Source organism: Labrus mixtus, chromosome 4 (assembly GCF_963584025.1).
Source record: "Labrus mixtus chromosome 4, fLabMix1.1, whole genome shotgun sequence".
NCBI classification, from domain to species: Eukaryota; Metazoa; Chordata; class Actinopteri; order Labriformes; family Labridae; genus Labrus; species Labrus mixtus.
The window spans coordinates 12355132-12380802 of NC_083615.1; the positions used below are offsets into that span (position 1 = coordinate 12355132).

At 38.4% G+C, this 25671-nt stretch overlaps 1 protein-coding gene across 1 annotated transcript in view; it reads right to left on the reverse strand.

Annotated features, from left to right (window-relative positions):
- Positions 1 to 25671, reverse strand: part of peak1 (pseudopodium-enriched atypical kinase 1) — a 103942-nt gene that overhangs the window by 70555 nt on the left and 7716 nt on the right. The window contains exon 2 of the mRNA XM_061035908.1: positions 14787 to 14890. The gene's annotated coding sequence lies outside the window, so the exon portion shown is untranslated. The remainder of the gene's footprint in view (positions 1 to 14786; positions 14891 to 25671) is intronic.

A 25671-nucleotide genomic window follows, 5' to 3' on the forward strand; every position in this document is an offset into this window, starting at 1 on the left:
GTACCTTAGTCTTTGTGCCCTCTATTTCTTTGCATGTAACATAATGGCTTGTTCTTGCCAATTTTTCACAATCTCACGATGCACAAAATATGCAGGATTTTGAACAAAATTAAATTGCCAGCCAACAAGCACATTGGCATTGTGAATCAAATTAAACCAAAAAGAAAAACCTTTGACTTTATTTAGGTTGAAAAAACTCAACAGTCAACTCTGGCTGCACCTGCCAGTAACCTTCAGACACAGAATATAGACTGCTGCTGCTGAAGGACTGTCATCCTCCACCTCCACTCAAAGCAGTCACAGTAAGTGCACCCTAACTGTGTAAGCAAGTCCTGTTAGTTCAAAATAGTCATCCCATGTTGAAATCCATTTTGAAATCAAAAGGAAAACGCAAGTTAACTAACTAAATGATATGACATAAGGTAAGATTATAATGTGCTCAAAGTCGGGTCAGTAAAACGGCTATTAGACAAAATAAAATGTCTGCAAGAAATGTTCAAATGTAAGGTCAAGAAAAATAAGTTTGGTTTTGGCAAAAAAAAAAAAAAAAAAAAAAAAAAAAAACTCAATAAACAGTTGTTTGTTAGACAAAGTTGTTTGTTTTCCAAGCAATATAGAATAGATATACCAGTTCTGTTCAAAATAAATAATCTCTTCCTCCACCAAATAATGGAAAATTACCGATGGTGGTATTGATAAAGACTCGGATTGTTAAGGAGTCTTGACAATAGTATCAATAGCAAAAATATTAACAATCCTCATCCCTACTACAAGGTACAGTAGTTGTGGTGTCTGCTGATTCTAAGGTGGTGGTCTGTGTCATCGTACTCACTGACTTCCAGTAGATATTGTATGGGTCAATCCTGGAAAAAAGGACAGCACTAAAGAATTATGCTTTAAACATATCAATATGTCCTGCAGTTTTTATGGAAAAAAACGGACCCGTGCATGTGTTTGAAGTGGTGTCACACGCCATGTGATCTACATGTTTCAGTCAGGTCCTAACTTTTCATTCACAAAGAACATTTGACCAAATAGTGATAAGTCTACAGTTTTGATTTTTAAAGAGAGATTCCTGTACAATCTGTGTCATCAACATGAATTCTGGGCAGGCAGTATGTCAGAAAGCTGTCACTACATTAGAATAGCAATGGAAAGTTATTCAATAAGTGGATAGAAAGACAGGTAATGAGGTAAAATGGTGAGACTGCATTTAATATTCACTGTCACTTTCTGAAGACTGCTTAAAGCAAGCCAAAGTCACAGAGCTGTCTTCAAGCTGCATTCTTAGACCGTCATGATAAGTATTATGGATGTGATGACTGAGTCATCAAAAAACGCAGCGAGACTTCAAAATCCATCAGCGCCGCTCCCGATGCATAGAAATGAAGTCATTAGAACAGTGAGCGAAAGCGTTCCCTGCTGAGTTGAACAGCCTCGTGTCACAGAGTTCTATTTTTAGGATGCTAGGCCCAAATTAGCCTTTTGAAGTATTATTCAGAATATAAACTGGATACCAAATAATGAGGGGAGTCACTGGTAGCTACGCTGCCAGTGACTCTGCTGCTCTACGATCCGAGCAGCAATATGAATAGAATTCCAAAGGGCAGTGAGGAAAATTTAAACAGGTTTTAGAGTTATAGGTCTCACTAAAAGCGAGTTTGCAAAAGGAGATGTTGCCAGATTCTCTTGCATACTGTATGTGTTTGCCTCAGGTCTGTAAGATGATCTAGAGATCTAAGAATTCACATTTCCACACTAAAATAACAGGCAAGTCTTTGATGAAAAGATAAAGTTTCAACACTCATTAGTTCTAGGAACACCTTAAGGGCAAAAACAGAGATAACTTCAAGTTTCTCTACCACCTACAGACTAACACTATGGGAGCAAAGCACCACACTCCAGAAAAGGGAAATTATGGGCGAGTATGACAATCAATGCTCGCCCACTACCATAACCAATGAATCCCCCAAAATCAATTGTATTTTCAGATAATATATTTAATGAAACTAAAAATCATTCTATAGCTAAAGAGTGTTATGTTAGTCTAAGTTATACAAATGTCAGAAGTCAGAGCTTTCTACTGAAATTATGTATAATGACTGTGAGGATTCCACATTTCTAAATTTCGATATTATATTAGAAACAATCTAACAATATCAATATACCCCAGCAATAAAAATAGTCCTCAGCACCCAATATGGGGTATTTTCAGTCGCCATAAATTGCAAGCAAACTCCTGCACACTGTCTATTAGGGGTGTGCACGTGTACACGTGTAACCGGTTAGTAAATCATAACCGTTTTTTTTCATTATTTTAAAATGTTTTAGAGACACTATTTATTTAGAAATGAATAAAGCTACAAATGTTCCACTTTGACAACGTTACTGCGCTCACAAATGCACGTGATAAATGTTGGATTGCGCAGTCCCGAGGGTCAGGCCCATTCGACTACGACCTCAGATCAGACGAGACAACCCGCTGAATTTAAGCATATTAACTAAGCGGAGTGTTAACCTTCCTGCTTCGTGTTCCAACCGTGGTCAGGGCGCACAGGGGAGACTTATTTATCTGCTCCAGGACCGAAGTTGTAGTCCTCAACTTGGGGGCTAACCCCCGTCACTTCACTGGGGTGCAGCAAGGCGTAAACAGACACGGAGAGTCCGGCTTGTTATTTTGAGGTACCGGGCCATTTATTACGCTCGCAGAGCTTGAACTGTACATACACTTAACATCATGACTCTGATTTCTCCTGCTTATTCTGCTCCGGTCCCTGGCATCATAACGTTGCCTCTCGCACACACCTGCCGAACACACACACTCGCCTAGTTCTCTCTCTCTCCTCATTCGCTCCCCCCACCCACACACATTCACAGACAGACATACCCTACTCGTATAACTTCTTTGGCAAGTTTTCTGTGTTACTTATATAGCCTACTTTATAAAGCACAGTTGTATCTGTCTGACAACTTTGAGCGACGGCAGTGATGCGGAGGAATCTTTCTGAAAAGCGGCCGCACCCTCCATTGGTTTTTCTTTTTATTAATAAAAAAAAAAAAAAAGGTTAACCGTGAACCGAAAAAAATGACGTCGTGTAACCGTTTACAATTCTTTGTAACCGTTCACACCCCTACTGTCTATATCGCACAAAAACATTGGCAGTGTTTCGGTACCAAATTGCTGCCAATGTTTTTATGAGTTGGAGTTTGGCCGCAATTTTGATTGAGTCATTCCTCTCCTGCGCACCAGTCTTAAGAAATAGATGTTGTTTTTTAAAGCTTATTGTGAAAACAACAGAGATTGTATCATTATTTAACACTCAGTATCCAAAATGTATCGAACTTTCAAAACATTTTGAAATATTAATCACACCAGTATCAGAGGGGTACTTGGTATTGGCAGATAATCATGTCAAGGTTTCATTATCGGAAGGAAAAGATGGTGTCTCTATCTTAGAACACCACAGTGTTTTGCTCTGTTTCCCTCATATTTGCTGATTGTCAACACTTTATTTTAAAACAGTACTTCTAAATATTAGGTGAAGTATGGCTGCTGACCTTAAGCTTTGAAACAAAAAGCTCAGTTATAGTTCATTTAAGATTGTCAATCAATCAATTACAAGTCATGCATTGCACACATTCTCACACACCATTTTTTATGTTTTTCAAAACATCAAAACAGTTCACCTAAAACTGAACCCACCATTGTCAAGTTTGTCTTATTTGCTAATCTGTTGGCAAAGTTTGCAACTCCATTGTTTGCACTGAAGTAAAGGCACCAAATGGGTCCTCTTTCTCATAATTGAATCAAGAGTTATTTTGAATGGAAAACTGTTTCAAATGTCATCATCACACAAAGATTCAAATTGACTCACGAGATAAGAAAACCAAAGATTCAAATTTACAATTATTGTGTGAATCCTCCCTGTATGAACCTGAAGCATTTCCAACTGTAACCACAACCTATTGCTCTGTGTACGTTCTGTTTTTGTTTTCAGATAACCTGTGAAAGATTTTGTAGGAATGTTTGGTGGCTTTGCTCGGGCCTGAAGAGATGCATTGTGATGCTCACACATCTGTGCCAGCCGGCCAAGAAATATTCAAACTCTACCAGCCTTGCATTCCACCAACAGCTGAGCTTGTGAGAGACATGCACCAACAGGACGCCACAACACAGCCACGACCATGGATGAGGCGATGAAGGCTTTAAGAGCAGTATCACGTTGCAACCTGACAGCGTTCAGGGATTTATAACAATGTAGCTCTGGACTGCTGTGTATTTCACTCTTTCAAACATCATGATGAGCTTTCGACAGTGCAGTCTGCCATGTTACATGAATCCAACCTCTTTTGGAATGTGAATTTGACTTTTTAAACAGGGAATACATTAGATTCTAGGAGTGGTTTTAGGGATCATCAGGTTTTAAGACATAGGTATGTTAAGGTGAAGACTAAATGTTCAGTGCTTGTATACAAAAAAACCTCATGGCAAGCAATGTTATATAACAACCTAATGATTTTGTGTGACACTAGATGAAGAAACAAGGCTGCCAACGAGGCTGCTGCTACTGCTGCACCCTGCAGCACAGAACTGCAGCTAATGATCCTTGAACAGATTTAACTTCCATGAGGAGGGGAAAAATATCACAGTAGTAAGATGCAATAGTCTGTATCTCTGGAACAAGATGAACAAAGGGCAATGGTGATCTATGAAGTGCCATTTCAAGAAGTCACACAATAAAAGGATGGCGATGTCAGTCAGTCATATTATCTGCTGTTGTTGTTTTTCCACAGGAGTCATGTGTTTGACATGGTTATAATTATCCATAAAGAAGACTGTAGTATAAGACGTATACAAGTAAAACAGTAGCATCTATTGAACAAACTGTAAACCTGTTTTTTATTTTTTTTTATTTTTTGCTTATTACTGTTATGATTTGTCTTGTTCTAATTACATTATGTCTTAGTTAGTCTTAAAACATATTTGCACTTTTCTGCACAGCTGCAGCACAATGAGAAAGTCCCACACTGGATATTATTCTTCATTAGAGATTCATCTTACTTTGCACTGAGTCTCTTTCTCACCTTGACGGGATATTGAAAAAGATGTTACATTTCTGGTCATTTTTTGACCCTGTCCCACTCTACCCTGCTTAAAATAGATTCTACTTTTTTCACATCCCCTGCCGAGTTCCCTAAAATCTAATTTCACTTCAGCCGTTTGGCTTCTGAAGACAGATCTGGCTCAGTGAGCCTTCTGGCAGGAGGTGACATGAAAAGTTTCCAAAGGAAAAAGACAGACTATCAATCCGTGGATATAAAGTAATTACCTTGAAACACTGGAAGAAACAATCCTAATCTTTGCTTTAAATTCGGAGTCTCAACATGGTAGTTTATATAACATTTTCAAAGACGAGTCCTCATCCCTCCAGAAACAAAAGCGCTCTTTGATTCAGGCGTTATCTCAAGGTTTAATGGGGATATGTGACAAAGTGCTGCAGCCTTTTTCTTTGTTTTTATTGTCACAAACTTCAATAACATATTATATACATATACATAACATATTATTTCCACTAAATGCGGCAATGGCTCACTAATTTGTGATTGTTGGGAAAGACACAAACTTACTGAGCTGTGATGAAGTTATGAAAGAAACTATTGGCAACAGAGAATCTTCTTTTGAGTGACAGGTAAGTAAAAGCAATAACTTGATTGTAGAGGGTTGTCCTCATTGTACAAGAATAGAAAAAAAGTACATGTCCCCTTAAAAGTTTCCTGGGTAATCATGCTGACTTAATCATTTCTCATTTTTCCTCAGTGACATAGCTTCAGTGTTAACATCTGAATGGCATTACCAGTTCAGGTCCCCATCTGGTTTCTGCCTTTGTCAGAGGCACATTCATTTTTTAACGCTATTTAAAGCCAGTCTTTTCATGATTGCTTGAACTTCACTGCAGTATGAAAATATGATTGATGAAAATAAATAACTTGTGTTTTTGCTGTACTTACGGTAATACTGATCAGGTACTGTGTTTAACTTGATACCTTAATAATAATATGATTAAACGATTTTATAAAAGACTTGACTCATGCGTTGCCATTAATTCACTTAATACTCCAGATATATCCTCAGTTACTTCAGTGCTGGAATCAATATATGGTTGAGACCAGGCCTTTAACAATCTAGTCAATTCTCATTCTTGAACAAATAACTGTGCATGTGAAGCTGAGTCCAAACCAAAAAAAATTGATTGTTGCATCTTTTCCCCTTTAATGAACTGCAATGATTGCTTGAATTGCAAATAAAAAAACAATGAAAAGGAACAGAACAAATAAAAATAACTTGGTTTATGTTGAATTGAATGGTATTTATTATGTAAACGTGTTTGTCATCAGTCTACCATTGTGTATGGGGACTATATGGTTGAAACAAAATTGAAAGAAAGAAGGCGACTTTGCTGATATCTACTTGGGGTAATTCCAAAACCTTATTGCCTTGATCTCTTATTCCCAGGCATTTGGTCTTGTGCACTAGAAGCATCTATACTGCATAATATTCTGAATGAAATGGGCTGAATTAGAGCGCAAATGATCAATAACAGAGTAGGAGTGTTGAGAGAGGGTCAGGGATTGGACTCTCAATGATCCGGGGTACCTAATGTTCTGTATACCACAGATGAAAGATTGCCTATTAGCTCAGAGCTCGATCTTCATAGTGCTCATCAATAATGTATGTGGTATAGATGCTTTCTTTCCAGCTAAATGACTGATTGGTTTGCATTATTTTCCATAAAGGAAATATGCTCTTAGGGGAAGTGGAAGGTCAAAGTTAAAAGTATACCCTTGAGTGCAGTTCCGACCTTCCTTTACCAACCAAACTTATTTCATGAGCTGAAAACAGTCATTGTATACTTCTGTGCAGGTCAATATATTAATGTCAAGAAAAATGTCTGAAATAACAAGGTACATCTTTCAAATTTGATTGGTGTTTGGCTTGACAAAAAACTATTAAAGTTGCTATTTTAGATTTAAGTCCAGTAAGATTGTGATTAAACAATTTACATTTACCATGCAAGTTAACCTAAATTCTCTAAGGTAGTGTTAAACAGTCAGAAAGGCATTTATCCTGGTAATATTGGTCTCAATTTTAAAGTTAATAGTATGTATAGTATTCAGCTACTTCTAAAGGTAAGACGTTTATTTGACATAAGCGGGAGAAGTAAAATGAAAACTATATTTTTCTTTAACATGAAAGGGTTTGCAATATGTACACAGACTTTGACCTAGCAATTATGTGTCATGTAACACCAATAGAAAAATATGAATGATGTTAAATCCAGACAGATGTCAGAGGTCTGGTACAGAGGAAAGCATTCACCCCACCCTTCAAGTTTCAGAGAGCTGGCATGTAAACACAGCTGACAAAACATGCTATAGAGGGTGGGAGGAAGAGGGTCCGGCCGGGTGTGGAGGAGTCACAACAAGGCACGATAACATTATACTGAGCAGAGAAACTCAACTCTCCTCACCCATAACATCCACCCAGATGACAATGGTCAGAGGTTGCACTGTTCTGAGCCAGTCTTTCCAAATGATAAAGGCTTAATAAGATTGTCACGGATGGGTTATGTAATAAATCTTAGACTCGGAGGGCAGGAAACCATTTTTCCTTGACCTACCTTCTAAAAAATACTGAAGAACATAGCAGTTCTTTTCTAGGAGGAAAAGTAGTTAATATGACATTTTTTTAGCACCCCCTCAAACCTTCTTCCCTCCAATGAAGCATAATCATGCATTTCCAGCAGTTGCATTCAGTGGAGTAACTCCTAGGTTGTCAATAAACCTGCTAACGCTTAATACATGTTCAGGTTCTACTTTCAGATATATTGTGATTCTAATGGCAGCTAAATCCCTTTAAAATTGACAGGATGATAAATCCCTTGCAGGCAACGTTTTATCACTTCTTTATCTAGCCTCGCACATCAACTCCAATACAGAGTGACGTCAATCATGTATTAGTCTGCGTGTGGGTGCCTGTGTGCACACATGATCTGTAATAAAAGTAAGGCCCTGCTGATCTGTCTGTTCAACAACTTTTAGAGAACTTTTCTGCAAACTTTAACTCTTCTTTTCCATCGAATACTTCAGAGTTTCTCAGTGGTAGTCTGCCGTAATTTTGCCAAAGGTAATAACAATATGCAGGTGGAGTCATTTTGGAACACTACTGAACAGTGCAAACCAGGGAAAGCTGAGGTCCAATTTGGATAACCATTTTTCAGGATTTTAAAAATTAAAAAATAAATGATACTCATGCAGTGATCAAATGTGTATCTATTAGACACCATGTTGGCAGTACAGACTTAAAACAAGTTATGTTTTAAAGGTCAGATGACTTGAAAGAGGGAACCATTACTGCACTGCCGAGCTCTGTGTAATTCAATAAGATAGCCTGAGGCATCGCAATAAGAAAACACTGATACTTGTTTTAGAAATATTCCAATTTTTACTTTAATATCAATTACAAAGCATGAAATCCCATTTATCATTTGATCTTCAAAGCAGAAAACATCCAGGGGGCAGAGGCTGAAACAGCTGAAACTTCAGCTTGTTTGAAGAGACTAGCACGACAAGGTTGACTAAACAGTGAAACAATAGGTGGTCAGACTAAAGGGCTTGTCGCAGATCAAGTTGAAAGTCTTTGGGCAGACTGGTGGCCAATAAATCTAACGCACAGATTAAGTGACAGCATGTGAAGAAACTAGATCTATTTTCAAAAGTAGGGACTTCCCACTCTACCCTTGCCCTTGCGTGCTCTTTCAAGGTTGGCAAATATAGCAATGCAGGCATTGTTGATAATGCATTAGTATCACTGTTATTTGTAATTTAATTTATCTGCTCTCCATGTGACGAAAACACTGCAAAATTATCTAAAAAATATTTTCTGAAAAATGGTCGTGTGGTCAGAGAAATGGGCTCCAAACTTAAGTCAGGAAACAGAAACATACAGTTACCAAGGTAACATGAAATTAGTAAAATCACAAAATGTCTTGTGCAGTGTAATCTCAAGGTAATTATTAAACTATTAAAACTGATAACCCTACTTCAAAAAGACCACCATAGTCACACATGCAAAAATGACATTGACCTTCACATGCTTCTAAGACGACTGTTGTTGCTTTCGTTCTTAGCAGCGCAAATATGAATGTCATGAGCTGGATAATTACTCAGAGCATCTCAAACAGAAAATCGACTCCAGCTCCTAATCCCACATGATGGGAGACACAGAAACTTGCCAGCGCATTTATGGGTTAAGATGCATGTGGGAAAGAAGCTTAAATGAGGTTTTTGTGGTTACAGTGCAATACACTGTGGATGGATGATTCACATCTTGTAGGAGCAGCCTCTGTAGGGGTCTGAGAGCCACAAAGAAACTCATAAAATATGGCTTAAGAGTGTACAGTCATGCATAGACTTGTAAGGCTTTATGAAGCTTAATGCCCTCATCAGCATGCTTACAAACTAACAATTATATTTCATAGCACTTGTGGTCACTGTGTAGGTTCAGCCAAAAAGTGAAGTATTGGACTAAGGTTTTTATAATGAATCCCCTAATAGTGATTGACAATAAGAAATCAAATGTTAACTTCATTGAGGCACTGGAGGAAAAATCAGTGGATCCCCTGCTCATTGTGTGTCAGGAACTTTGTTATCTGTATTTCTTGCCTGTCTTGCCAGAATACTCTGGAAAAAGATATTCATTATCTCAACGTTTCTCTCCTGGTTAAAATAAGTTGAATAAAATAAACTGAGTACACTTTCTGGCCATTATGAATATTTGTCCTATTTCTTGTCCCTTTCTGGGTAGCAAAACTTGAGATATGTGACAGGAAAAATAAGAACTACCGGTATTACCTCATGGTTGCAACAGAATAATAGTCAGCGGATCACCAACGGCGTAATGATGTATCTTCTTGGTACCAATTTGTTGAAATTGCATGGCAATCCCCATCTGTCTGATATTTCTAAAGCTGTTTAATACTCAAATGCCAATCTCAAGTTGGTGGTATAAGAAATTTAGGTTTTTACCAATGTATCTAAAGTAAGTCTAAAGGTTTCATCCTGTGGGGGAACATCAAAACATTAAAGTTTCATGGCAAGTCATTAAGTAGTTATGTCGAGATTGGTGGACAGACTGACAGATATAACAGTCCATCAAATCATTACACTGGCATTGCAAAGGAAAACAAAATCTTAAAAAATCATATTCAATAACACAACTTGGACACTGGGAATTTGAGGCTGATTCAAAGTGAAGCCATTCTTCAACTTATGACAACATAAACTTGAGAATGGATTTATTTAGAAAGCAGACTGTATGGGTAAGAAGAGCTTCAAAGAAAAATACAAAACAGATACTTCCTCTAAATAGCCTGTGAAAAGCAAAGCTCCCTGCATAATAAATATCAACGTTCTTCTTTGATGAATGGGAGGGTAGCTGCATGCGTGGGAAAGCATGTCCATATCTTGGCAGCGTTGACTAAGGACTTGGGAAGAGCCATGGCAGGTCGTGAGGAACGATGACCTCTTCTCATGCTATGGCACATTCCTGCCATAACTAAGTAGAAACAGGCCTGGGATAACTATAGCAAGCAGCATGGAGGGAACAGAGGTCACAGCTTGGTGGAATTTAGGGGAGACTGCCACCCACCCCTCTGAAAATCATTTTGAAAAAGGCTTCCCAAGTCGACCAAAACTAGGCTAGGATGTCAAACTGATTTCATTTCACCTTTTCACCTTTGTTCCATTAGCAGGTGATGGCAAGGGAAAGACAATAATTGAACATGTGGTCAGGGTTTTTGGGGTGTAGGCCCGAGGAAAATATTTTTAAACGATAAGCTCTTGATGTTATCAAATGACATTCAAATGTTTCACAGTTAAATCTAATATGTGCTAAGTGAACTGAGGTTGTCAAAATATAATCCAATACATCTCAATATAGTATGAAAATAATACCATCTCCATTATTTGAATGATCAATGCTATCAAAAAGTACCAAAGCTATCGTATAACTTAGGATCTTCAGTAATATTTCAAACAAAAAGTATCCACAATAGAGAGAGAGAGGGCAGTATACATTTCAGGAATACGATGGAACGTTCTTGTGTAATACTTAGTGCAACATATTTGTGCATTTTTACAGGGGACAGTATGCAGGAGTTTGCATGTATGTTTTAGTCATAAATAAAGAGAAATACCCAGTATTGGGTACCTAGGGCTTCTATTTTTCATTTGATTTTTACTATTATTATACTAAAGTTGCAATAATCAGTAGCAATAATCAAGTATATCGTCTGAAAATAACTCTGTGAGTCATGACTGTCTACAATGAGTGTGACATCCGAGTCTCACTGTCTGTGATGCTTTCCGAGCTGTATCTACAGCATGTTTTCAGGGCTCATCCCCTTGCATATAAAAGTTGTCTAATTGAGGGACAAGAGAAAAGAAGAATAACATACTGTTCTCACTGCTGATTTGAATGTCACATAAGCGTTTTTAGATTACGGTCATTTTGTGTAAATTTACATGCAGTGTGAAGATACGAGCAAAATAAAGAGTGCTGGCATTAGCATGCTAACACAACAATGCAGCGTGAATTATGTTGGTTTCATGCTGGTGCTCAATGCCGACATCTACTGGATCAAAAAGTTGCATATTCTTACTTTGAACATACTAAAGTCACTGCTTTTATGTAAAAAGTTGTCCTTTGTTTCTTATTTAGGGTCTTCAGCCTGCATCTTCTATTTTAAAAATGTGTATACATGTGTGTAAGGAACAGTTGTGAAACATGCCTTTGTGAGTTTGAGTGATTGTTGTTGTTCTTTTTTGAATTATACACAGATTAGATTTGTTAAAATTTTAATGTAATATCTCCTTACACCTGATAATGTTAGATATGTAAAAAATAAAGAATAGAGAGCAATTATACAATAGTAATAAAAAAGGGTCAATCCAATGAGCTCATGAGTTGTGATGTGTGACTCAATGTCTCTGAGGTTCCCTCTGACTAATGGTTAAAGAAATGCAGTGGAGAGCTGACCCATGGATCATTTGATATTGATATTTCAGACTTCCGTGACTCCCTCAGTGAAATTCTCTCTCTCTCTCTCTCTCTCTCTCTCTATCTCTCTCTCTCTCTCTCTCTCTCTCTCTCTCTCTCTCTCTCTCTCTCTCTCTCTCTCTCTCTCTCTCTCTCTCTCTCTCTCTCTCTCTCTCTCTCTCTCTCTCTCTCTCTCTCTCTCTCTCTCTCTCTCTCTCTCTCTCTCTCTCTCTCTCTCTCTCTCTGATGAGAACTCCGACAGCTGCTGGTTTCCACAGTCCACTTAGTGGGGCCTTCAGGGAAAGTCTGGTATTGAGAGGGGGTGCATTGGAGCAGGAGTGTGATGGGAATACATGTGCCCGACACACACTCAGTTATTGATCTTCTCTGACCTTGGCTCCATTGACATGATGGGCTTGAAGGACGGACAAGCACCCAAGGTTCATCATTCCCCACTTTCACACTGCAATTCCTGGAAGTTAGATACATTCTGTAGCCTAATTGATTTAAACCTTATCTATGGGGTCCTAATGGGAAAACTTTACATTGTTTACTGTTGGAGCAAGATAGCAAGGACACTTTTAGTGAGCACTGTATAAGTGGTAAGAAGTATAGAGCACAGGGAACATCCTAATCTATTTATCAAGGACAATCACTGCGGGGAAATGCAGCAGTCAATAAAGAGAGTAACTTAAAGAGCTTCCACGAGTCAACAATGTGTAATCTTGATGGATCTATACTTATATACAGAGAGTTAATACACATGGGCTTTTAGAGTGGTCGGACACTATAGAGGGACTCAACCGCTACACTTGAACTCTTTAGGGAAGCCATCGGCAAGTAAACATTAACAACTCGTCAAGCAGATACAGATGACGTTAACATAACTTATCAGGTATCTTATAGCATCATAAATAATTCAGTAACTTTTTACAACTGAAATATGGGATGTTACTTTTTCTACTATTCCATGAAATAGAATACATATTAACATTAACATTGTTGTTTCCATGAGAGCACAAGTTTTGACTTTGAGAGAAGTAATAAATCTCTGACTTTACCACTGCTGCATCATATATTTATTGCTAATTTTTCCCTGAGATGCCCCCCCATCCCAATAATTAAGAGTGCCCCTTAGGAAATCAGGAGATATGGATGTCGCATTCTTACACCCTCATGAGTACATTCAAGCTAATGACTCCACTATCAGTGAATCAGCATTTAAAAGATAATTATGTCAAGAAACAACTCTCTCAAATCACATCCCCTAAAGATCCCCCCTCACCCTTTCTAAGACGGGATGGTGCGGAGTCTGTTGGTCAGAGGCTTTGAACACAGAGCATTCTGTTGTGGCTGGTCTGGACTCGGCCAGAGTTGGCCAGTCCAATTATGCTAAAGACATATTGCTGATTAAACTGCCTCACAGTACACATATACCCAGTTCAAACTGTGGGCAACTATAGCAAAAACAGCACAAAATGTTTGCAAGACACAACTGCACACAAGTAACAGATTAAATGTGTCAGGGGGAGGAGAGAAAGAAATAGAAATATGCGGGTTGAATATTAAATAGAACTGCCATGACAACCATGTTAAATACAGCGGGACTTGCTGGGACAGCACAACTAAGCAGTCTCATATTTGAGAGTACACAAGGTAATAAACATCAAAACAGAACAAAAAACAAAACATGGCCAAAAATAGCTGCTGAGCTCTGAAGGTGGCATGAAGCTACACTTTTGAAATACCCTTTTCATGAAGTCAGGAGGGATGAAATCATTTCCCAGCAAGACACGATGACTGTATCATAGAACAGACATAGCATTCCTAGTGAATCATTTGAACGTTAGTTAAATATAACTAAAAAAAATTAACATCATTGTGGGAAACAGGAATGCTGGGAAAAAACCTTGACATGTTTATGACCTTTGTTTCCCCTTGGTCTTGGGTACTAATCATACACAAACATGTTGTGGATAAACCTACTCTAAGATACATCCAACCCACAAAGAATTAACAGGGTGGGGTTGCTGAGTACTTTGACAAATTTGACTGCTTTGTAGTATTCCTTCTGTGCCAAAGCATGAGAATACTGGTTATAAAAAGAAAGATTTATAGCTGGGCTGGCACTTGTACAAATAACTAACAAACATTAGCCTAGGCAGCAAGGCAGCAATCAAGAGACAGAATATGACCACTCGGTCTCCCTGTGCAGGGATGACGAACCCTGAGTCTACTTCAAAAATGACTAAAGTCAAGTTAAGACTGAATAATGCATTAAAAGCAGTGAGCCAGTGGCTTTTTCTTTGCCTCATTGTGGTGATGTTGCAGGTGATTTTATACTTTTGATGTATAAGTGTTATGTTACCCTGTGGGGAAGAAAATCATTTGTACAATCCAGTGTTACTCATGTATTAGTGGCTTTTACTGGCCCACATTAGGAACAGGAACACCTCCCAACCCACCCAAGATCTTAAAGAAGAAGAAAGGGGAAAATCCCTCAACACATAAGTCTCATTTTTTTGGATGTAAGTTAAACGAAATGGATCATATAGCAAATTCAAAATGAATAGAACAATTTTCATGTAGATATAGATCTCCAAATGGAAACAGCAATTTTAATATGGTGAACTGTGCAGTCCTAAAAAAAAATGTCATAAAAGAGAACAGAAATGTGGACTCTGCTTACCAGCCAGGATATGCTGCCCCCTCTTGTCTTGAGTTTTATAGGTGTGAAAGCACCAGAACTTGATGATTCAAACACTGGTCATTCGCGGGCTTGGGCAAATTTTCCTGTGGACAATAGAACAGTAGAAGAGACGAAAGGTTAGATGTCAGCTTAATTTCACAAACAATTGTTCGTGGTGTCAGTGTTCATGAGAAGTCAAAGATACAAGCCAATCAGAATCAACTGATTTGATTCATTTAGAAATGACAATTGTTTCCTGCATTCACACTTCAATTTATTCACTGACCTATTGGCCTATAAACTTTTTATAGCAGTGAATAACAAAAAAACATGTTCTTCACATAAACGAGCACACAACATTGTGATATGTTTGAGCACTGGCAAAAGATTGGCAGGTTAATTACCAGGAGGTTGCTATAACGAGCAAATTAAAATGACCAACAACTCAACAACAAGCACCTGACACTAATCAACAAAAAGAGCAAATGTTTTTGACCAAAAACTTTGACCAAGTGATAAAAGTGGAAAAAAAAGGGAGAAATCCCCAATTTAAACAGAAAATATCACATGTTCAAAGTTTCTAAGAATTGGTGCAGAAGTAAGACAAAGTTAAAAATAAATGATTGTCTGCAGCAACTTCAAGCTGTGACTACAAAAAAGAACCTGTTCCCACTTGATGTGGGATAATCTTAATAAACTTTCACATCATAAATCGAAAAAGCCACTCTGTGTGCATTAATAATGTCAACAGACTAATGAACCAGTTCAAATTCTGCAACACTGTCACATCCCAATTCTCATTAGAGTCATGAGTCAACAGAAATTAGTCATAACCACTCCCTTGCCCTAAATTCATCCCTGCAGGCATGGCATTCTGCTTTTGCCCTCTCTATACGACAGTGTGCTCAGGCAAGAAACCAAACTATATAAGGAATCGTTAGTGTTGTGGCTCTAAACTATTAAGAGCCAAGGGTTTAGAGGTTGGGAGTCTGTTTACACTGAAAGCCTTTTTATTTTTTTGTTTTAAGAGGGTCCACTTTCTAAACATGACTCAAGCTTTAAGGTGTAATCCAACACTAATATTGACTGCCAGTGGGTAGAGGAAAGGTGGGGGGTGAATGTTTGTGTGAACATATGCAGGTGTGAAAGTTGTGAACATGGCCATATTTGGATGCATGTACCCATTCATTCTGTGAATGTATACACATTTAAAATGTTCTGCAAAAATCAATAAAGCTTGCTGTAATATAAATATTTTTGCATATGTATGAGTTTTAGCACTAGTAGCTTGTAGGCAAAGACCAAGCACACACACTGAGACTGACAAAGATTAAGTAGAAGACATAATAGGAGCTAAACAAAGCATACATTCCCATCAGAGTAAGAACACAATCAAGTATCAACTGCAGAGTTCTGACTTAAAAAGAGATGCAAAATAAGAGAAGAGTCTGGCCAATTCTCCCCTGGGCTTGTATATTAAATTCTCATTTTGTCCATGACCACTTCCTTCCTCTGAATCTAATTGACATTGCTCTACAGTATTTCTAACAAGGCTTATAGCTAAACAGCTCCGTAGGTCCCTTAATGAGAGTTAAGCAATGGCAATCTGGACTGATATAGAGCTGAGCGCATCACTACTGCTACTGTGATGCAAAGTGTTTAATTGCATCCAAAAAGTACTACTGCACTGCTAATGAATCCACAGGCATAATTGATTTACAATCTGCTGTTTTTAATGCACAAGTTTCATTGATTAAGCTTTGGAAATGATAACTATGAGACCACAAACAAGTGTGTGAGTCAACCTGCTGTGATACTTCAGTCAAGAGTGAAAGATCTTAAATATAAAGATGCCTTGAGTCTTTCATCTTTGACTCAAAGTAAGACTAAGAGGTCCCAATGGGAGGGAAACATGCCAAGCTCAACACAACCTGAATCAAAGACTTTGCATGCATGACATCGGCCCTCAAACCACATATGACATTGTTGCTCTTGGCAGGAAATGTGAAGTGCAAGAGAAAGTTTCAAAGACATGGATATTATGTCAGCTCATATATTCGTGTTTATGCCAGAGGGATCACAGCAAATGCACAGAGCTAAAAGAGAGTACAGTTAAAAAGATGGTAAAAAAATGGCTTTTAAAAAACTGAATTGTTTAAAAAATGATTTACTTCTTTATGTAACAAGTTTTAGGGACAAAAACAGTTTTACAAGATAACATTTTTTTTTAGCTTTTGCGTTAGGCAGAATGCAGCATCTGCTCGGAATTCAAATAACACTGACAGACAGGAACAGTGCACTCCTTCCTTGTGGTGTCTGCATGCAACGCACAGATGTTTCCTCCTCAGAGCCATGTGCCTGCATTGGTTGTGTGTGCTGAATTAGTTGGCCGGGGCAAAAGGAGGGGCAGACAACTGTTTGCAATGGTCCATGGAGCATGTCTTCAGGCCCAGACCCTGTTCCCAAGACAACAACAACCAAGAGTTCACCATGACCTTTAAACCAGCCTGGAAAGTTGGCCATTCCAGATAGGGATATAGGCTTAGAAAGTTTGTTAAGACCGTTCAATCCAATTCAGTGTCTATTTAGTTGTATTTATCCAATTTGATTCATATAAACTGGCTCACCATCCCAAAAAAGTGCCAAAAAAGACAATCAACAAACTACTCAAAGAAGTCTATTCCAACATAACCCAAAATAAGCCAGCCAGTCTGACTACATAGTAAATTATTATGTCATGATTCAAGCATCTCAATAAAATTGCACCCTGGGTAGCCTCTGACAAGTGAGTGGATATAATGTTTGTGTTAGAATATGCATGTAATCCAAACGACTAGACAAGTGACTGGAATGAAGAGCGACCATGAGGTACATGAACCATGATGTCATTATTATTGTGCATCTCAGAGCCAGGGCAGAAAAAGCATCTGAGCTGTTCCAGGAGGCAAGGATTCGAATTGCATTTCGATAGCATCACTTTCTATATTTGAAAATGATTCTGTAGAATGACAGGAAAGGGCTCTGACCTCTCCTGGATACAAGTTAGTTTTTTTCTTTTCCATCTTTCTCTTCCACTTTATCCATACTGAAGTCCCACTGCTCAACTCCCAGGGCAGGCAGCTGGCTCTACATCAGACACATCAGAGGACAAAAGGGAAACTCCAGATTGTCGTGGTGAGGGCAGCCACCCGTGGCAGAGCTCAGTGGGAATCCAGTTGTTTATGGTTGGCACTAATTACAGATCGTCAAATTCATCAAGCTCCAGAAACTCCAGTTGACAGGGAAAAAACCTATAGTAATGGTTTCAACAAAAAGAAAAGAAAACATGCACCCACCATTTAAACCATCTCCACTTGCAGCAAGCCAGATAAAACATGGAGTGATGTAATCTCAATAGGGTGGCTTAAAGACATCACTCAGGATCAGACTCACACTCCCCAGGGAAGCCAATTAACTTCTGCAAGGGGCAAGCTGTTGAAGTTTTATTGCTACCCTGCGGAGTGATGTAGTCAGCATATGGAGTATGTATGTGTAGAATAAAATCCAACTCAAGGCTGTAGCCAAGCTATTCATTAAGACAACCACCCTATTCCTAGTGTTTCTTCTTCCTTGACAATCATAGCAGCTGAAAACATTTTTTAAACTAAAGTGTTTGATCTTTATCTTCTGCACAAAGGAGCATATTCAGAAGCTAGTGACAGCTATTGAAAGCAAATTCAACCACTTTCTATTTAAAATCAATGTTGGATTTGAATTGATACCTTTTCTGCCTTATCAAGCAATGTAAGCATTCAGACACTTTTTTAGCATATTGACAGTGAAGAATGCTAATATAAACTTTAATCTGCTGGTAGCTAGAAAGTTATGATTTTTGTTGTTTCAAAGTCTCAATAAAATGAAAAATAAATTTTCCCCGTTTTAATCTATAGTGTTCCTGTGTTTAATGTTCGGTTATCTGTCATTACCTGTAAAATATTTTTCAAAAGCATTATCTGAGGGTTTTTACATTAAAAAAAACTGTATTTTCTCTTCCTGTGAAACATTTCAAATATCTGATGACTCACCCTGCATTCAGGGGCAAATTTTTCGACCAATCAAAAATCTTTGTCAAAGCTACCGATCCAACCAAATTCATCCAACATTATGTTCCACCTTCTATCTTGTGATTGGTTCTATCCTGTTTCTGCAGGAACTACTCCAAACACAGCCATTAGATACCCTCGAAGTTCTGTTTCAGGGGGACTACAGGAAGTGGTGAAATTATAATGATTCATTGTTTTTTTCTTTATGACATGACAATAAAGCTATCAACCAAAGTGTGACGACTGAAGGAAATGGTTAGCTTGTTCTTGACTCACCTTAAACAGTTGATAGTTGTGGGATTCTGCTACTAAAAAGTGTCCTATTTTCAGGGGATGTCAGGTTTTACAAAGATTTGGGTTTGGATTTGAATCCCTTAAAACAAGGATAATCATTATACACATTTTCACAAAAATAACACTGCTATGGTGTTGTACAAGTACCTAACAAAAGGTGCATGAGATTTTGAATCCAGTTTGTGTTTTGTGTTTTATATACTTCCCTACTGTCTGGGCTCCTGGTTTTATGCTCCCATGTTTACAACTTCTATTCAGCAGCTTGACAATGGGTGTGGGTGTATCATTTCTATTTCCCACGAAGCATTGACTGAAAAGTTAATAACGATCACAAAGATGAAGAGGTCCTATATGTTTATTAGATACCATAAAAATGAACATAATGGGAAGCCCATGGACTTGCTCTAAAGCATGTAAAGGAAAAATGGCTGTATGCTGATAGGTGTCTGTATACTAACATACTATACCCAACAGAGCAGCCCACTTCTTCATTATCAAAGTATGTTTCACTTTCCTTTTTGCTCTGAGCGTTTGTATTATGCAATGCCAATTGTAATTCTGGCTGAATGCCAACCAGTAGATACCATAACCATTGTCAATGTTCATCAGGGGCAGTACACTTCATAACATAAGAAAGGATCGCGAAAGATGCAACAAATGATAAATCTTCACCTACAATTGGTATACCTTTTCTTCACAAGAAATAATGTGAATAATAATAATTGTAAAACAAGTAATTCAATTTATTTTGAGGTAGTGCTGAACTACTGTTGGGGCCAAAATATAACGACAAACACTTACCACACCTACCACACACATGACTAAACCTATGGACAAAACAAGTAGTTTATGTCCTTTGCTGTTTAATTAAACAACTGTGACAAAACTGCTTAATTAAAACCCTGGATGAAGTCAGCCTGATAATTATGCATGTCCTCCTTTCGGTCATGCTTTCACACAGGAATAATTCTTGCTTACACAGTACAAGTAAATTAACTTCTCTTGCTTAACTAGCTGAGATGTAAAGAGGGACTCATGAGCACATATTCAAAATAGATAGCTTCTAATTAAAACACAAAAGGAAAAAATCAGATGTGGGTTAAGCACGAGTTATATCAAAGTAGAGTGTGCGAGAAATCAACATAATCAGCAAATTTCGAACTCCTAAAAAAAATTGTTTTATTCTAACGATTTATATGAGCAACTTTCTTGTAAGGGAAGGTCAAACATTTGTGTAAATATTTTATACTTACATTCATATTAAATGATTAATTACATTAAGTTAACAGCGCTTGGAGTAAAATAATTTGTGTCCGACAATGACTTTAAAACATCTTCATCTATTTGAATATATCTATTAAATGATTTTAGATCTGGTTAACAACACGATTGTTTGATGTATGAAAATATTAGTATGTTAAACATTTCTGATGTGTTCTTTACACCCCTGAAGGGCTGCCCATAAAAAGATAGTTTGAATCATCAGCAGAGAGACCAACCAGGGTTAATAAACATTTTGCCTGTTTAATCTCTAAATCTGTCTTTTGCACCATCATTAAGAACCAAATGCATGAAAAGCTGTAAACTGTAAGAAAAAATCTCAAAATGAACTGTCAAGTTCTGCGCGAAAGCCGAAATCACCTGCACACGTCTCCTCCTGCTGTCAACAGCCATGACACATGGACAAATATGAGAAACCTTTGTTTGCAGTGAAACCATGAGAGTCACATAGTGTGATACAGGAGTGTGGCACTAAACTAAAACCAAACAAACAAATATATGAGGCGTTTTGTTGAAGCAAAATCTGATTTTGAATGACAAAATTCTGAGATGAGTATGATCCTACATTCAGGACAGGATCACGAATGCTGGCCAGTTTAAACACTTGTCCAAATGAGACAGGTATGTTTGCAAAAAAAAAAAAAAGAAAAGCTAGCCAAAGAGCAGTTTGACACTGAGTAAGAAAAACTGCCTCTTCCACTAGATAAGTATTGTTTACACTTCACAAGAGAATGAGCCATTCCACAATTTCACTGGCACATTAAGCAGAGATGATAGCACAAGCAGGGACATTTAACATAACAAACTGTATGGTCTTTCATATTGGCCCCAACTCACCCTGCTTTTTCTGACACTAAAAGAAACAAACAGAAAGGGTTTATTCTGATTTACGCCGAGTCCCCATCCCGCGTCGGATGAGGTGTTATCATACTCGAGCACTCGCCCAGGGGGGAAGAATAAGTGCTGGCAGTGGGGAGAAATATGCATGCCAGAATAAATATAAGTATATCCATCTACAACTCTTTCTTCTTCTGCAAAGACAATAAACACACCACACATACAACATTTCAGACTTAATGAAACTCCTCCTTAACATGCAATATCACTGTCAGAGAAGGCAATCCGTATTTTTAAATATCTAATTTTCACTTTGTTCATGCAATTCAATGTCCAACAACTGAGTCCAGACTTATAAAATGATCTGAATACTGGAGCTTGTTTTGCTGTGGTCTTGTTTTCCAGCCTCAAGATCATTGGCTAGTTTGTGCACAGCCACTGTTCCTGTCAGTCAACAGTCCTCTGGATCATAGCACGTCCAACTCCTCCTCTTCCTCCTTCCATGGCCCAGATCTGGTGGCTAAATGCCAATATCTGGGCAGGACACCAACTTGCTATCACAATGACACACTCACGCAAACAGAAGTTTCACATGCAAGCAGTCAGATTAAACACCAAATCCTCAAACTTTCATGTCTGAATATAGACTTCCGTTCCTTCTTTCCTCCAAGGGTTACATGCTCTCTTTGACACCATTCTCAGACAGACACGTCACATTTGTCTCATCCCCTACAAACGAGCCCCTCGTCAGCCTGCCAGCCTGATATAGCTGTGGTATGGGCCCCGGGTGTGGGCCAGTCTGATGGAATGAGACTGTTTGTTTTCTTGCCATTTTGATCTTCATGTGATGCAGATCATGTCACGCACAAAACAACAAGCACTTTCACAACCTGGGGGGGGGGGGGGGGGCTCCACAGCGTGGAGGATTTGAATGTGTATTAATGTGTGTATATGAGGCAGCATTTTACTAGAAGGGTTAAACAGGTAATTTGAGATGTACCCTCACTCAGCTGGCTGACTTGAAAATTTGGTGAGTCTGCAAAATTAATTTGAGCAGCACCAACAGGATTATTTGCAGCAAAGAGTCTTGCTCTGTCATGCAAGGTCAGACAGCAAATGTTTGTTTACAAGAAGGGAGGCAGTGAATGCTGGGATGCCTTTTTGCACTTTGAATGTTGCATAATGTCTTCACCACTCCAGCTTGGAATACCAAATGACACATGCTGTTTGGAAGGATTGTTCCTTTCCTTCGACTAATTCAATTTTCCCAATATGTCCCTGTTTTGATATGAACTAGTGCAGGGCCTGTTCTAGATGTTGCCATTTGGAAAGCATGCTAGTTCCAAAAAAGGCCTCCAAAGAACTGCATTGCTCCCAGTTATTGCTGCTAGTAGCAGTTACCAGAAGGGCGCCCATACAGTGTACCTTTTTAATCATACATTCCCAACCATAAAAACTTGGTCAGAACAGATAATGGACTGGTTTCCACTTCCGTTGCACTCAAAGTATATGTGTCTGTGATGGCTGGCGTTCCTGTGTATGTATTCACATCAGTGTATGTTGGTGTGTGTCAGTGCGTCCCTGCGCCGCTCTGACATGCAGACAGCATGAGTGTTTGTTGTGATGATAAAATACTATTTAATTCCCACATTTGTTTCTTAAATGCACAAGAGAGCTGTTTATTGCTCTTATCGCAGTGTAATAATAAAGAATATCATCACTGCAAGTTATACGCTTTTTGTTAAATAAAGTGACAAGGAAAACTGAAAACTCTCCTCCAACATCACAAAGTAAATTAAACAATGTAAACGCACTTTGTTAAACCGGAATTTGGTCTGATCATGAACAACACATCAGCCTTGTGTTGCATTCAGAAAGTAGGTATCAACATTTGACATGTGTAAAACCCTTGTGTCAGGAGCTGATCCAGCTTTAGTTTTGCGTCTTACACAAAAATAAATGTTTCTTCATATATAATAATACTAATTAAAATTCTCATTAAACTGAGATATTGGCTACGCTTCCTCATCTGCTATTGCTTCTGATGACCTAATTAGTGTATTGTCTAAATACAAATTAAGGATTACTCTTCCTGACAATGTTTTAGGATTGCTGACATTGGCCTACAGTTAATGTAAAGTAGAAATTGGATTCATGTCATTACATTGTGCTTGATGGTCCATGCATTGTGATCTGTAAATAAAAAGCTAAGCCACACTAGAAGCATATATTTCTGTCAGCTAGCAAAGGCTCAAGACAACACTTAACAAAAGGTTCTTCTCAATAGCTCACATCAGCCAAAGCTGAGGTACAGAGATATTTAAGTTGTCCCTATCTGTTATCCCAGTCCATCATAGAATTAGTAAAAAAAAAAAAAAAGATTAGAGGATGTCATAAAAAAAGACAGGGTCTTATTGTAATAACAGAAGATAAGAAGGAAAGCTTTTCTTTATGGATGGAAATAAGTGAGTCACAATGGCCTACTTTAGCATTCACAACTGTGAAGAAAGTTTTTGTTTTTTACATTTCCAGTTTCAGGAAGATCCATTAATAAGTGTAGATTTGCAAAAGAAGGGCCAGACCCACCACCCCCATCCATCTCATCTGTAATTAATGAGTCTTCTCTATTTCTCTGAGCTTTGTTGAGATGCAAATTAAGAGCTGTATGGAATACTTAGACCCTATACAAAGTAGAGTATTCACGCAACTATTGAAAACTGCAGAACCAGTTCCAAAATCCATTTGCAGGCAGAACTGACAGTCTGATAAATGAGAAACACAAACGTACACAACCCGACTCCAAAAAACCTACCATACTTCATTCTGGAAAGTTTCAGATTGATGTACCAGATAGTATTCAGGCATTCAAGTGGCCCCCATCCACTACTGTAATCTCTGACGGCAGACGAAGCAGAGCCCAGGTTCACCTCTGTAAACAAGTCCAGCTGCAGCTAGCTATGTCCAAGAGATTTCAGCACAACACGTAGCGTGTTATTTTAAGATGCAGGCTGAGTCCAGCAGAGTAAGTGAGGTCAAAACTTGGCCAAATGCAAGTACCCCACTGGGCTCTCAACAAATCAGGGTAAGACAGAATTGTTTTGGTCCAGCCAGGGCAACAGCCAGTCACATGAAGGCTTTGTCTAACTCAAACAAATACTTGTGTAGATAGATCACCACAGATCCTGAGAGGGAGGATTATCATTCCATATATGGACTACAACACAGGATCTAGGCAGTAAAACGTTTGGGATCAGGTCACACAGTTTTTTTCCCTTTTGCACGGCTTGAAGCTTAATCCAAAATTGAAAACAAAAACAACTGAACCACAAATATTTGTTTTTTTTCTCTCAAACACATACTAAAGATTGTAAAGAGAGGTGGGTTTTGTCAGGAGATTATGTCTCCCTGTGTGGGGACATTTGTCTGGTGTTAAGTGTAAACCAGTCAGGATTTTGACACGCAGATTATAATTCTGAGAGAATTCCTTAAAACAGCAGCCAAAAGGTCAGACTGATGCCAACACTCTTCTATATGAAATGAATATATACTGGACTGAAACTGTATTTATGTAGTCTTGCAGCAGATCTAAAGAGGCATCATGGTAGTATTGAAAATACTGCTTGGTGGTCTCATTGCATGTGACTGTGTCCCGTTCTTTACAGTGTCACCAGTGACTTTTATTTGTATCTCAGAGTTATTTGCTTTACCCCATATCCATCACACAGCCAGATTTAATCAGCAAAAAATGCAGAACTGTGGGACTGAGCCTAAAGACATTTTTACTTCTAAATGAAATTGGAAACCGGATTCAGCCTGGGATTTGATCTCCCACCACATATTGTTAGATCTTTATTGGCCATCTCTCATTGCAGCCTCCGGCAGCATCTATGCTGTGTTAGTTCTCCGACTGAGAGAGGTATTTGGAGCTGGGATTGCAACACACTGGGAAAGAATATTTCATTCAGGCACTATTTCAACATGTATTTGATTGATGATGTTGTCTATGTTTATTGGAATACTCTTGAGAAGATTTTGATGCTGCTGATGATGAAGACAATGAGGCCTTAGGCCGTGTTCACACTGGACTTCTTTTTTCAGAAAAAAACGCTGCTTTCAGCGCCTTTTGAGCGCTTATGCGCGAGTGTTCTGTAACCTTAACGGGATCTAACCTACGGTGCAACCGTGCCGGAGCCGACCGGGGTACAACTCATCAATTTAGCACAGAAAAGAACAAACGGGACGGGAAGTCAGACACCGAGACAACATTAAAACATCCGGTTTATTTTCAGAATAAAACTCTCCGTTTTGACGGTTCAGAATAACGGCCATTTGTGTGTTTGTTTACGTGTTTATAAGGTTTGTATTGAGTTTTATACCACGGACATCGTATT